We start from the raw sequence: 8,002 nt of genomic DNA on the forward strand, positions 1-8,002 counted from the left end.
ACACTTTAAATATGTCAACCGTTTTACGCTAAAATTTAATACCCACCATAATTCTTTGTATTTTATCACCTTAGTATACCAAACCCCATAAAAATTGTTTTATACTATTTAAACGTTTCTAACCGGTTGTTTTGTTCTATGCCGATCAGAAATTCGCAACTTTCTCTCGACACTTAACACCTACTAAATTATATATCCAGAAGCTTAATCTACACTTAACGTACAAATTGGCTTTCTAAGCAATCCATATTATTTGCACCTGCATGAAAATAAGCACAGAAGTCGTTTTGTAATCTCATTTTTAAGAACTGGGACAATTTATTGCAGTTACAGGCTGCTGATCAGTTGATCACATTGAACTTACTGGGGTATGTGCGGGGGGATGGTTTTCCTGATATGGGTTACATAACATTAATTGATTGCAGGAGCTGCTTGACTTGATTTACTCTTTCTTGAACAAACCTGTAAAAGAATTGTAATATAAAGAAACTTATGCAAGAGCATGAGAGTATGAGCGTCTTGTAAAAGAGTCAAGGGTTAAACCGCCTTTGTGACATGTCTAGCGATTGTCTAGAAATTATGACTATTTTAGCAATTGTTTCATAAATTAGCAATTGGCGCGATTGTTTAGCGAGCACCGCAATAGATCCACCCTCACACACACACCACACTCATAAAATAACACTACACCGCTAATAACCCTAGCGGTTGATGCGGAAGGAAAAAAAAAGTTGTGACAATGTTCTAAGTATTACTGAGCAATTGTACGAATTATCGAGAGTTTCTAAGGTGACAGACAAAAAGGCTTTCGGATCTCCTCTACAGCAGAGTACCACACGTGTTGTCGTTACGAAATAGAAACGTTAAGTTCAAAAATAAAATACGGAGTTGTCAACTGTCAAAAGAGCTCATTGTCAAGGTAAAGCAGTTTTAAAACACTATCATAATGTGATCAGCCGAACTCAGGTCAGGACGTGACGTAACTATGAGGTATGTCGAGCAGTCAATCAATTCTTATTTTGCGAAAGATGTTGATATCTGAAGTGGAAAATTCCAGAGCCATCAAACTAAAATTGTCTAAATTATTTATGTAAGCGTATTTATATGAATAGGACTTGGTTGTAACCTTTCGAGATAAATTTATTTTTATAGGATTCCTTATTTGTTAACACGTTTCGTTTTAGGTTATGGTATATGTTTTAATTTAATTACCTATCTTACTTTTACCTATATCGCAATCCGAAACCCTTTTATTAATCGAGTACGTAAGTCTGAATTAATTGGAATTGGGTCTGATTTTGACCATGTAGTTTTTGGATGTATTTTTCGTGTAAGGTGCATTAGCTACTCCTATCGATGAAGTGTCGTTCTCTTAGGAAATGCTAAACCGAGTTGACCAACCTCCTAGTTAAGTGTGACCTTGCCCAAAATTGCCAATTTCGTTTATGGATTGTTAATTAACAAGATGAGATTGTTTTAATACCCATCAGTGCCCGAGGATGCACTAAGCTTGTATTCTTATTTTATTTTTAGTTTATTTTTGTTACTTATTTTTTGGCGCGTCTTGTGCACGCGTGGCGCCAAAAAAGTATATGAGCTTTGTCAGAGCTCGGTGGCTGTTTCACTGGAAGACGCATTGCACCGAGATAGCCGTGGCCAATTCCCTTTTCCTCCTCGAATTTCGTTACACCGGACAAAAGGCAAATATCCTCCGATCTTAGCCGCAAACTTGTTGAACCTTTCGTTCTAGGCCTTCGAGATTGCTTCAGCCGGTAAATCGATTTGCGAAGATTACATACTCTCTCCCCTACCTCAAATCCTTTAGGCTGCTGCATATATTTTGTTTAGTTTTCCGCTGAAAAATTGCAAATATCCTCCATTATTTTTACATCCATTTGGGGGACAATAAGATCCTGCTGGTTTTCTAGAGCGCACATCAGCGAACCGTCGACATCTTGATCACCGGGGAATAGGTCTGACAGTAGTCGATTCCATAGCGTTGGGTAAAACTCCTAGTTGCCGGTCCCGCCTTCCGTTTATGGATGGAGCCATCTGGATTCGTCTTCAGCCGACTTTCTGGTAGATCGTACTTACGATCTTTTTAGCGCATTTTTTAAGAATTAAAAAAATGTAGCCACAATCGATAACGATGCATTCGGGAGAGCCTACACGATCGTGACAGGCAAGATAGGGAAATGAGGCAGGGTAGTGGGCACCGACCAGGAAATCATGGAAAATATTGACAGACTTTTTCCGGTGCAAGTAAAAGACCATACTATCAAACAAGGGGACAGAGAGGCAGAAGAAGACTACCCTAAAAAAGTGAGTACAGACGAGATAAAAGAACCTGCTAGGAAGATGCCAAGGAAGAAGGCACCCGAGCCAGTCGGGCTCCCATCAGAATTTGTGTCTAAAGTAGCCGGCGAGAAATCGGACTGGTTCTCTGGCGTATTTGATCAAGTGCTAACCACAGGAGAATACCCAGAGATGTGGAAGGAAGCGACGGTAGTTCTTATTTCAAAAAGAGACCCGGGGTCAATGAGGCTCGTATCCCTAATAAGCCATCTGGGAAAACTGTTAGAAAGAGTTCTAGTCGCGAGAATAGAGAAATACTATCTATCCGAGAGACAATATGGTTTCAGGAAAGGAAGAGGCACAAGAGAAGGAAGCACTAAGTAAAATTAAAGACAGCGCAAAAAGCCCTGAGACGCTCCCGGTACACTAGGGAGATGACAATTATTGCCTCCCTAGACGTACAAAATGCTTTCAACTCGATCCCGACGAAGGTCATCATGGAAGAACTGGGAAGAAAGGGTATACCTGGTTACTTGAGGAGAGTTGTGTATAGTTATCTCAATGACAGGAAGAACGTAGGGAAATTACCGTCTGGGAAGAGTTTTCTTTTTGTTTCCAACGGAGGAGTGCCACAAGGGTCAGTGTTAGGGCCACTCCTGTGGAATATTGCGTACGACGGGATGTGTGGAGCTTGTGGCTTACGAGGATGGCGTTAGTGTAGTGACTATAGACCGCAAGTTAGAGTGCGCGAAGATAGACAGGAGCTTCATACAGCACGCAGAGAAAGCGGTAGAGAAAGCCAGTAGAATGGCGGAGAAGTTAAATCGACTGATGTGGAACACAGGCGGGCCACGAGAGGGTAAAAGAAGGGTATCACAGGCTATCATAGCCTCGGCGGTGAACAACATGATGCTATATGGAAGCGAGGTGTGGGGTAGGGCTATTCGAACTAGGAAAGTTAGGGAGTTAGTAGACAGGTTACAAAGAAAATGGCGCTGAGAATAGCGGCGGCTTACCGCACTGTATCAAATACAGATATGTCTGACAAGTCGGTCATTGGGCACCTGTACAGTTGGACCAAAAGGAAACACGGCGAAGCGAATTATTTCGTCACGCAATTTCTGACTGGACACGGAGAAAACGGGGTGTACCTCAAAAAAATACAAAAGAGGGAGCACGATAGATGTAAAGACTGCGGAGCGACCGGCGACGCTGGACATGGCGTATTATACTGTCCCAGGTGGGAAGCCGAAAGATGGCGAGCGGCCATTAAGATAGGAGAAATTTTAGAGGAAGGTAATATTATTGGTATAATGCTGGAAACGGAGGAGAAGTGGCGAATTATAGAACAATTGATAGTCCAAATAATAGGCACGCGGGAAAGGGAGGCGAGAGCGGAAGTGGGAAACAGACAGGCCTAAGAATTTACTAAGAGATCACTCGCGGAGGAATGCCACTGGCGATACCCGCGAAGGGGGAAGTGGTTTAGTGGGTGCACACTACCTACGCTTCAGGCGGAGGTGTGCGATAGGCATTCCACCATCCCCAAAAATAAAAAAAAAGTTAGCCGCACATGACATACGACGAGGACTAATCCCCATGGGCTTCACTTGTGGTATTGGTGTCCAAGCTGGGCCTCTGTAACGATTACCGGAAGTTAAATGCTGTCACAATCGCGGACAGCTCCCCTCTGCCACGTATCGACGACCTCCACGCCGCTCATGCTCCAGTAATGTCTATGTCGATCCTACCGTAAGAGATAAATCCCTTTTATATCTCTTTTGGGACTGCGAAATTATAAAAGGATGCCATTTGGGCTACGGAACGCCCCAACCATCTTCCAGCGTTTCATAGATCACGTAAACGCGCAGCTGGCCGTCATCACGATATTAGCTTATTTGGACGACAATATTGTCCTATCAAAGGATCCATCTGCGCGACCTCACCGCTGTCCCTACTCGCATGCACCAGTATAACCCGAAGGATCGGCGGAAGAAGTACCATGCGTAAGGGAGCAGATCCCGATACCTTAGACATACAATCACACTGGAGGGCATCAACATAGAGCCAACAAGGACCGCATCGATCGCCCGGAACCCAGGAACATAGAGCGCCTCATGTCATTCGTACATACATGCTCTTGATAGAGACGATTTGTACCAGGCTTTGCACAGCACTCAAAACCACTTACGGCACTGTTAAAGAAAAACGCAAAATGAACAAACTTTTGTTCGTTATCAAGACAGACTCCAGCCAATTCGTCTAAGACAAAAAGGAAGAATCACATCTGACGGGTGCAATTACTCCACCACTGTAAAAGAGGCCCTGGCTGTGCTGGTCTACACCGACCACCAACGTCTCAAGTGACTACTAAACTAACGCTAAACTCTCGGACGGGAAGATTAGCACAACATACTGATAATAGTTATTATGGGACCTCAGATCCTTTATAGTTTGGTCATTTGGAATGTAGTTTAGACGTCAAAAATAGGAAGGTTCGGTACTTCCTTCGATTCCATGGGAACAGTATTGTTTTCTGATCTGAACCCCATTCTATTTCGTGCTCGGCGTCTCATTTTTTATAAGAATGACACGTCATTAGATCATGTGATTCACTTTATCTACCTGTGCCGTTAAAGAGATCACTTAGAGAGAGAGAGACTTAGCTTGTCCTACTCCTTCCAACCTATTAAAATGTCAATTTAATATCTGCAATAAAGTAAATTTTATGTAACCTTAGTATAGTATAGAATTCTACTTTTGAGTAGATTTAGAATTGGAAAAGACGCATTCAGCCTGAAAATAAAGGAATGGACACACCGAAAAATTACCGTATTACATTTTCTATTTAAAAAAGTAATTTCATGTCATTCAACTGTAATTTTTCATTACATACATGAATTCACGATTTAATAATGAATAAGAAATAGGAAGTTAAATTAGTTTTCTGAAAGTCGCATTCAAAGTCGGATTCGGATGGTCGAATATTTCATTTTCTGTTTTTCATTTGTAGTGTAAAAACAAAGGAAATACGAAATTGTACTAAGCGTAAATAATTAGATATAACACGACATTTTCGTGCGGCATTATGCGCCACGAAGGAGGAGCGTCAATAGCAATTGGGCGTAGGGAACAAAGCAAGGAATCCTCGAAAATGACATATACGTACTTACAAATAAGTAATGATACCTTGTATGTCATTTCATTAAAAATAACGGCCACATTCCGCACAATAATTATAAAAGGAGTGCACAGCAAGGGACACCTGCTGTATTACGTTGTTGACGTGAGAATTAATATTAAAACTAGGTAGATTTGGTTATTTTGCATTTTTTTGCTGTTAAAAACTACTTTTTAATTTTAGAACTTTTAAATCACATTTATTTCGTAGCATTTAAAAAAAAGCATAAATGATGGGAATGTTTATATCTGCGTCGGTACATAACAATGTTCTAATAAAAAAGGTTCTTATTTGCAAGTACTCTCTAATAGTTTGGTTAATTAATATCCCGTTTTTAAATTATACATTACATGATCCATTTATCATTTTTTTCTGACCAAAAAATTGCTAAAATGAGTTAATCATATCCTTAATGAGACAACATTTTATTGTTCGCCGCTTTATCTTGGAAAACTAACAAGCGATGCACAAGTACACATCATTCATATAATTAAACAGCAATTAAATACATGACTTACGAAACAACTGCCTTACGTTTCCGGTACACCTTCTGGTACTCTTATTTTGATACAACTGTTTGTTTTGCAGACTAACAAGATAGGTTAATCAGTAGTTGTGTTGTGGTTTATAAATTATTGCGACTCCGAGTCCACAAAGATCCTGTTTCTTATTGTATAATCCCCCTGAAACTGTTATTAAAGCTGATGAAGTACTGCGATAGCAATCAGATTGTAAATCTGTTAGTTAATACTTTAATAAAGATTTAATTAATTTACTCATTTGAATATTATAACGTTTAATTAAATCCTCTATCATTATCTGATAAAAGGAACCACCTTTTTATTATGGAACTTTTATGGCAACTTTTTAAGGTATAATGTGTCCGATTTAACAATTTTACGGTTCATATATTTTTATTGATGTTAATTTGGCTAAACGATCTTCACACAAATTCTGCTGGAGGAAGCTTTATTTCTAATTGTTTTACAGCAGCAACCCTTTTTTCGCCAACAAATGTGTAGGCGAGCGTCTGTTGTAAACGCCAGGTTGAGGTTTTGCAGTGAAGGTGCCTACAACTTCTACAAGAGAACACAGGAGTCAAGGTATACGTGTACAAGACACCATCTTCTATACTGTGTACAGTATTACTTATTCAAAACAACATTTACACAACAAAAAGATTTTTCGGTCAACATTAGCTATCCCGGAAGTCGCTCGCATCTTAAGAAAAACATAGATCATAGATCGACACAAGGTGTACTGTGACCGGCAATCTTTCCTGGCGAGAGTAATATAAAGTTTCATTTAAATATCTTCATAAATAAAAAAGTTAGCATTGCACATGCGTTAAACCTAATTTTTGACACTGCGCATGCGCAAAACCAACAAACGGAATCCTTGGACCAAGCCCTTTCAAATGAGCCCTATATCGATACGCAAAATCGGTTTCTGTTTATTCACTCACTGAGTTAAAAACTACCAATAATTTACCGGCTTTAACCCGTAAGAAAATTTGCAAATTATCCCGATTTACATCTAAAGCCGTTATTTGACGTACGAAATTAGATGGTTTTTTATGTCATTTCAATTTTAATTTTTTTCATAATAATAATTATGAAAGCAATGTGATTATGCAATACGTCCCTACAAAATAACAACTAGCAAGCGTATAAAATTCTTGACGGATAGTTTTTAGTAGAATATACTCAGAAGCTCCTTTGTTGTTCCGTAATATGAATCTATTTTTGGACAATTTAATGTAATTAGCTCGTAATTACAAATGCAAACTGAAAAATTACTTTTATCTTGACATGAACATAGACGTCTTCACATTTTGTGCCGTCTAATTTTATTGTCAACAATTAGGTTTACTAATTATATTATTTTCTATTTTATTCCTTTTTTTGCTTTGCTTTAAATTACATTGTAGAATAGCATTTATTAAATTCCATCTATAATCATTTTTTACTTGCAAGCACAGTTACGAACGGAAACTGTTTATTTGATCTGACAGTAATTGGAACAACTCTCGTTAGGCTACTGAATGTAATTACAAGTCTTCAATGTATGATGGCAAACTAATGTTTTTTAAATTGATACCGAGTTCATTTTTTAGTTAGGTCTCCTTGTGTGAAAAATGGCAAAAAATAATGTGGTTGTTGGTTCGTGCAGATTTAGCACTGACATAAATATCTGCTCTACATTTTTGCTACGATGTGCTATAAATGTTGCGTGTGGTAGGATGGTAGGACGACCAAGTTAATATTTTTTTGTCTGTGAGTACTTCCGGATTTAACAAAGCAATTTCATTTCGCCATGTGCAGTGCACATATTTATTACCGTTCATACTGTCTAACTTGAATATTCTTTAAAAGAGCTTAGTTTTAATATCCACAGCGACCATGGTCGCGACCATCTAACTTTCTCTTCATTTTATCCAATTTTTAAAAATGGTGACCACTTTGTTCGTCAGGCTAGCTGCACGATTATCAGATGCAGATCATTATGTAGCCTTTGGTTTAGATG

Source organism: Photinus pyralis, unplaced genomic scaffold (genome assembly GCF_008802855.1).
Source record: "Photinus pyralis isolate 1611_PpyrPB1 unplaced genomic scaffold, Ppyr1.3 Ppyr1.4_LG2, whole genome shotgun sequence".
Lineage (NCBI taxonomy): Eukaryota > Metazoa > Arthropoda > Insecta > Coleoptera > Lampyridae > Photinus > Photinus pyralis.